Genomic DNA, 7997 nt, shown 5'->3' with positions numbered 1-7997 from the left:
GGGAAAGCTGACAGCCTGATGGTTATTGGAGATGGCTACTGACTGCAAATCCAGAAGCAGGTCTTGCTGGCGGAGTCTTTTTCTTGCTTTAATTTGGTGAGATCAGAGGGGGAAGGGGAAAAAGCAATTGCACTTCACCTCGGAGGCAGCAGGGGAAGGCGCATCCAGATGGACACTGCAACCGCAGCTGCCCTTCCTACACCGCCTCCTGCCTAAAGATCCCAAAGCACCTCACCGATACAAAGGGAGCAGGGCTCCACAGCTCATCGCATACAGAAGAGGCGTTCTGTCTGCTTGCAGATGGCAAGACGAAACATTATTGGGAGGAAACAGCTTTTCCATCTTGCAGTAGTTTTTGAAAATTTCTGGCTTGCAACAAAAAAATCAAATTTTGCCATCTCGAGATCTGAACAAATATCAGACAGGGTCAAGATGTTTGCTTCTGACTTCTGAAATATCTGTTGCAGATACTAGAAATAAAAATTAATTATGAAAGAAAAGTCAGTTGGGGGAGGGGGGAAAAAAAAACCAAACCACAAAACCAAAACTTTTTCATTTGACCCAAACAATTCCAAATGAGAAATGCATCAAAACTGATACTTTTTCCTGAAGAGTTCCAGTTTCAGTGAACTGGCATTTTCAAATGAAAAATGTCTTGTCAAAAAATTCCCTCCTAGCTCTCCTTTCATGGTGTAGGGAGACTGCATGTTTTGCTCAAGGTCACTCCATCAGTCAGTGGTAAATCAAAAGGGCTCAATATACTTTGCAAACTAAAATTACAGCCCCCTATTCTACATGGTGCAAACACTCATAAATCCCATCTGTCTCAGTTAGGGGTTCCCTAATCTTGACACTAGTCCTATAAACAATATTAATGATTGTCTCCATGATACTTAAAGATCTTGTTTCGGTCATTCCCTTGGTCACCTTCTGGACCCCAACAGAACCCTCTTATTCAGAGACCATCCAAGGGAGAGGCTGCAGTGCAGGTACCTCTTTCACCAGAACAGTGGAACTCTGTTCACTTTGCAGGGTGGGTTTAGGTTTAATCATGAGATGTGTGACAATTCTCCAATGTCGCTCCTATAGTTCCCACTCACATGTCCAGAACGGCAGAAAATTTCTCCACAATTCACTACAGAAAAGACGCACAGGCAGGTCACCCTGATATCCTCCCAGTGACACCCCAAGAGAGGAGAGGTGATCAGGATGAGTAATTGTGGGACAGTGCTTTCTTCTGTTCAGCTCCAGTGCAACACCAGGTACCAGAGTTAATGCTCCAGTAGCAACACACTCCGCAGGATCACCAGGGCCTGGGATACAGTCCTGGTTACGTGAAACATATATGGGGCTTAGAATACATAGGAGTTTCCCTGGAAGGTACAGCAAGAGATGTAGACAGGCAGAATATGGGCCACTATTCTAAACTCCCTTTAGCGCGAATAAATACACACACAGCCCCCACAGCACAGGCACCACTCACACAGATAAACTGATCAAGATCCATATTAAAAATGATAGAAGGAGGGAGGAAAAAAAAGTCAACAGAAATCTATTAGACTTTCTTCCCTAAGCAAACATAAAGGGACTGATAATGCGATGCCTGGAACGTAAATTGTCTCTAATGGGAACAATACACAAATATCACCACTTAAAGAAAGGCAATTAAAAATAAAATGTAGAAATGGAGGGTGGTGTTTATTTGCACTCCTCTGAAGTCCAGACATCCATCCTGCTTACATTAATTTCTCTACACAAGGCAAAGACTCTTACCAGGACCGCCACCAACCAGACACTCCCAGCAGCTAATGCCTCTCACTGGCATGAAAAGAAATGAATTCTGCTCTCTTCCTATTGCCAAATATTGCTAAACTGAGACTGACTCTTACAAGAGCTCTACTCTGATCTTGGTTCTCAAACCAGCCGGCTTTGTGGGGGTGTGAGCGATGGTGACCTACACCAAGGAGACCTCCAACAGCACCAAGGTCCTGCATCGGTTCCAAGAGAGCTGAAGAAACCAACCTCCGCCCGTGAAACCACCCTTCCTCTCACCACATCATCTGCCATAACCACCCAAGGCACAGCAAAGCGGCTCCTCCTGCTTCCCCCACCGCTGGAGCCAAGAGCGGGGTAACCTTGGTGAGATCCACGAGAGGAACCAACTGACGGTTAATGCTGTTGAAGTGTCAATTTCTGTTTGACATTTCCTAGACCCTCTTTGATTAGCATTCTCAAACACCCTGCGCCCATACGTATCTTCCTAATAGTCTTGCTGTGCCACTACAGAAAGATTCATATCATGCATTAATAATTATAATGCTTCTTTGAATGACAGGGATGGCACTTGCTGTTCTAACTCACATGATTGCTCTCACATGATTGCTTTGATCTAATCCCAAGGCTGGAGTCATCTTGAGCAGATACTGAGCTATCCCTGCCTTGAATCTCAAAAAAAGAGCTTTCCACATTCTGTATTTTACTGTAAAACCCCCAAACAGCATCAGCCTCACAGGGCTTTTATTTATTTTTCCAGATTGTGAAATTGAAGGGTAAATATTACTCCTTGCGATACTGAAGACCGATCACTCACATAAGATGGACTGACAAACCATGTAAGCTTCCTATTCCTGACACGAGCTCCTCCAGCGAGCCTCAGACCTGACCCAGCAGCCTCTTGCTCTGCCCGGTCCTCCCAAGCCCTGACCTGCTGTCTCCCCCTGTTATTTGAGTCCCAGGGTGTCCAGCAAGTTCTGCAGCTTCCCTCAGCCCCAACCTGCAAACATCAGGTCAGTGCCAGGCTACTTTAGCACAGGGACCAGATGACATCCCCGCAAGCAGGCAGGGTACGTCCACGTGTCAGTCAGAAGACAACAAAGAGCAACCAACATCAGAGAGCCATGTTGGCTGAAGTGCCTCAAAATAAACTTGTCTCACTGAGCAACTCACAGCTGGGGACAACCATCATCCGAGCGAGCTGGTTTCAAGGAGTGGGCTGCTCCTCTGCCCACCGTGCGGATGCTCCCACAGTTCAGCTGCAACCCTACCCCAGATCTACACCCATGAAACCATAAATCTCCTCCAAAGTGGCCACACTGGTCTCAGCTCTGGTTTTGACAGTCAATACAGTTCAGGACTGAATTTAAAATACAAAGATATTCTCTTCTGGCCTCGTTCAAACGTGTTGTTGGGGTGTTGGGTTTTAAACGCAGATTGTCAAAACGATCCTTGCAGCAATTATGGTCTGTTGTATCAACAAGTCCTCAGGGACTCATCCACAGTCACGTGATTGACACATACACTATGCTATCTTGACATAGTATGGCACCTGTGATCTTAACGTCTTTACCATGCACAAGCAGTGTCTGCATTAAGGAAAGATGTACTCAAGAAAGGTCATTGGACAATTGCTGGTATTCATAGATACTTATAGATTGCATTAGCAAGCCACCGGGTTTCCACTAATCAGTTCATCTCACAAACACCCCTCTTAAAGCTGTTCTTCAGAAATGTTCTCTCCCCCTAAAAAGTCACCAATCCACAGTGCCAGAAATAGCACATTGCTAATCTGGTTCCTGAGCTCTTTCAGGTCTAGAAGAGGTTATACAAGCAGACACATTGTTTAAATTAAGATAATTTTGGAGGCAAAAACTTTCACAGAAAGAAGTCCTGAGGACAGGGTTACCTCCCCTGCCAATGCACCGCTGTTAGCAGGTACTTTCCACCTGATGAGCAAATACAAATGAACTACGGTTTCAAGACCAAGCTGTCAGCAGGTAACTGCCATCATACTCATTCTGATCAAAAATGGCAGATCGCAACCAGGCAGACAGTTGGCTGCAGACTGGGAAATGAAGCCCACAGTCCTGGTTTGGAACTATGCTTTGAACATTTTAGTATTTTAGAGGTTTCTAACTCTTCGTCTTCACTGTCTACATAGACACATAACCCTGGCAGGTGGTATTTGTCAAGCTCATGCTTGGCACACTTGGATGTTCCTGATGAACCAGGCCAACAGCACGGTGCCACAGGGTCCCAGGGACCAGCACACTGGAGGACAGGTTGAGGGCCTGATGCATCATTTGGGCAGGCCAAGCCTGGAGAGTTTGCAGAAAAATAAAGCTAAACAGGAGGGAGGAGGAACAGAACAGTCTGCTAGTCAGATTCTTCCCTTCACCTCCAGAAGGGACGACCGCTTTAGGTGTCCTATGGTGAAGTGAGGCATGTGGGACAGTTCATCATCATCACTCAAAAAATGAACTGTTTGAGACAGCAGGTGGAATAGTATAACGAACTGATGTGTTATCAGTTAGTAGTGGTTCCTGAAAATCTCTGCTAAACCTGGCTTCCCTTAGAAAAAGTCTACAACATGTATCTGTAGAGAAAACATGATTGAAAGCCAATATTTGCTTACATTAACAGAACAGTCTTAAAGAGAAGATTTCTTTTAAACACAAAAGACAAGGAGTAGCAAACTAATTAAAAACAGGTCAGCAACAGACTTGGGAACATCCTTGTGAGGACTGCAATGAAATGTAGTTCCGGAAGCTTGAACCATATAAGTAATGCATAAATTGGGAGTGCTGGGCTCTTCAGCCTTGCTTCTCTGAAAAGGAGAACCCGTGGAAATTAACCTGTTAGCGCATGGCGGCAGCACGTCACCTATCTCCTATAAAATCGAACCATGGTAGCTTATGACGAGGAAAGGGAGTTGAGGGAGGTGGAGGAAGGCATGGGGGTGGGAAAAGGGGGAGGCAGGGAAAGTTAAAAAAAAAATAAATATCTGCCTCAGCAAAAGTTTTCATTAAAATTTTAGACAAATGATCTCTGTGTCCTTCTCCCATGCTGCCTGGGGCTCCATGCTATTTCTATGCAAATAACAACCTCGTGGTTTATATCTTATTATTTCCACCGGAGCTGCGGCGACATGACCCGAGACGTGTGTGAGGTAGACAGCGAAAGAGAGAGAGGGAGAGAAAGAGAGGGAGAGGGAGGGAGAGAGATGGAGTGGCTGCTCGCTGAAGTGTGAAAAAATATTGTCAGGAGTGAGCAGCAAGAACAAAAAAAAAATTGCAGGGATAACGTGTTTATTTCAGCCCCTCTCCCCATGTGAACCAGCATCTTTTAAAATTCATTGGGCATCAGGCGATCATGCACAATCCATCTGCTTTCACTTTATCATTTGCATTTCATGCCTCCTGGCTTTTGATGTGCTGATACTTTGATGCAGTCAGGAGACGCGCATTATCATTATTTCAATTTTCAGGGGGGTCAGCGGGCTCAGCACAGGCGCGCGCACACACTCACAGGAGAGGAATGAAATGTCATTTCCACCTCTCCACCCCCTGCTGAAATGCAACGGTGAAGACAAAAGGGGTACAGATGAAATGCAGCCCCGGTGCCCCACATGCAGAGCCCTGGCCCCACCACAGAGCATCACACCTTTTCCCCAGGTCTTTCCCTTCCTTGTCGGTCCGGACTATAAACAAAGACAGCTTAATCAGGAGCAGAGGGAAACCTTGTACAGCTCTTCTGCAGTTTCTTGTCACCCCTGACAGGCAATGGGGCTGAGAGAATCCTTAAACCTGCCTGGTATCAGGTGTCTTACAGCGATATGCCTCTCTACTTACAAAGCAGTGACACGGACGCAGCGAACAGCCAGCATGTGATTAGTCAACCTCCAGAACCAAACATTAGCTTCAGCTAGAAACGATATTGACCTTGAGCTCATCATCTAAGTTATAGGTTACAGTCTGGTTTTGGCAGCTGGACCTTTCCCTCTACACCTAAACCCTCAGGCTGCTTTTACATAATGATAATGAACCAGACCAGCAACGGATCTGCTGGCACGTAATGTTTGTCACAGTCCCCCTCTGCTCCCCCTGTAAATTAAAAAGAATCCAGTATTTCACAGGAGAAAAAAAAAAAAATAATCAAACAACTTTTCAGAAAAAACGTCACTGCTCTCTGAAAGCCTAATTGTCTCCACTGCTGCAGAAACATTTTTGCACTGCATTCTCTTCTTGCCGAGAGAAGACATTTTGAAGAAGATGCGTATGCAGACACAAGACTACGTGTGAGCTTTGTACAGAATCCTCTATGAAGACAGTATTTAAAAGTCAGCAATGGAAAAAATTGTCCCAAATCTCTTGACACCTAACTGGGAAAAGCTAAAGGAATATTTGCATGCAACTGTGTTAGAAAACATTCCGTTCCAATTGTCACGCAAGGTAGAAGTTTCCACTCATTTTTTTTGCTTCAGTCATGATCTTTCCTCAAGACCCTGCCAGCTGGACTGATGACCTGCTAATTCCCACAAAGTAAAGCACTGACTTTGCTGCACAGGGCTCTTCCCCCCATCTACTCTAATGGAACAAGAAGCAGCAAGGCTGCCTTGCTCCACAAATCAAAACTACAATAGGTTTCCACCATGAGACCCTTATGGAGTCTTACTCATGCAAATGAACAGGAACACATCATATATTGTGCCCAAACAGCCTCTGCAGTCCTATAAGGAAAGACTTTGCTTAATTGACCCCTGGCTGATAGTGACCTGACTTCTAGCCAAAAGAAAATTCAAGTTGTCCATCTAAATTCAAGGGACAAGTGTTTAACAGTTTACTTATAAGAACAGGGAGACAGAGGGTAAGTCTGAAGTAGACACTGCCTCCATGGCAGGATGACACAAATGCCTTAGCCTTCACCATTTGCTTCACAGTCTCCTTAAGATCTCAACTGGACCAAGCTTGGCCATTTCAGGTTAGCACTGGACATCATTTCACTACCTCAGACATACTTCTGGGACACAATTATAGCTGGATCCGTTCAAGGAGCTCTGATCAGAACTGCAAGGACTGGAAAATGAAGATCATATGAACTAGCAAGCCACATCACACAACAGCCAGGAGTGAGTAGGGATTCCCAGTCTCCCACTATTCAAGGACAGGTAAACTTATTGTTGGGTCTGGACTTAGCTGTCTTACTGGGAAAGCTGGATAGGATGCAACATGTTCCTCCCTTGCATGACCTTTAGGGCAGGTAGAGGTTCAGTGCCTACATAAAAATACATGCCTTTCCAACAGAGCAGGAAGGAGAGAAAAGGACACACGGGATTATTCAGTCCACTGAAATTCCTGGGATGGGATAAGTCACCCCCAGAAAGCACCTCTTTCTGCATACGCCTGCTGATAGATATCAGGTCCTTAATTTTTAAGTGCCTAAAATGTAGTAGTTTAATCTAGTCCTGTAAAAACACTCACTCACTCCATGGGCAGAGAGTGCAGTTAAACCTGGAAAGAAGAGAGCAGAAGAGGAGGACTAAGCAGACTGGCCTTGCCATCTGGGAAACTCAGCAGGGCCCCGATCCCCACCAAATGACAGCTGGAACCAGGCAACTTACTCCACTTCAGCAAGCACTAAACTGACTCAATTTCTTTCTAAAGGATGGATCTTCAAATGCCTCTTTTCCTTCCATTGATGCAGGTGTGTGTGATGTGTGTAAGAGATCTAACTGAGGGTGCTGCATCCTAGAGTTGATAGGATCAATGCTTCATTTTCTGCAGAGCCCCCTCTATTCAGGGGAATAATTCAGCGAGAGACTATTTTCCTTTTATCTCCCATTGTCAGGCAGGCACTCCTTGAAACACAGCTTGCGATGAAGCACAACCACCCCAGGTGCTGGAGAGTGCCTGAGAACAAAGCTGCACAATGGGGAAGGGCACTCGTGCCCACACAATCCCAACTCCCACGTAAACAAAGCCCTCAGTGAGAGGGACAAGAGCAGAGTCGGCTGTGAGCCGTGTCTGCTACAGACAAGGAGCTGGAGGCTGTGATATTAATAGGCTTGGGGCAGCAACGGAAAAAAACCGCCTCTGGTGGGTCAAAAAAAAGAAGAGCCACTTTAGTAGTGAAAGCAGTAAGTTTTCGTACAGCCCGAGTTATTCCCCCCTGCGCCCACAGCTGAGATTTCCAGCAGGTCTGACTCCTCGAAAATCAGCATC

At 45.6% G+C, this 7997-nt stretch overlaps 1 protein-coding gene across 1 annotated transcript in view; it reads right to left on the bottom strand.

Annotated features, from left to right (window-relative positions):
• The window catches only part of LOC104169304 (acetyl-CoA carboxylase-like), a gene marked incomplete at its 3' end in the record, with an annotated part of 108749 nt that overhangs the window by 32901 nt on the left and 67851 nt on the right, over window positions 1–7997 (bottom strand).

This window comes from Cariama cristata, unplaced genomic scaffold, assembly GCF_000690535.1.
Source record: "Cariama cristata isolate BGI_N322 unplaced genomic scaffold, ASM69053v1 scaffold3851, whole genome shotgun sequence".
Classification (NCBI taxonomy): Eukaryota; Metazoa; Chordata; class Aves; order Cariamiformes; family Cariamidae; genus Cariama; species Cariama cristata.
Note: the sequence above shows the minus strand (reverse complement) of the source record. Positions and strands in the feature narration are given on the sequence as shown.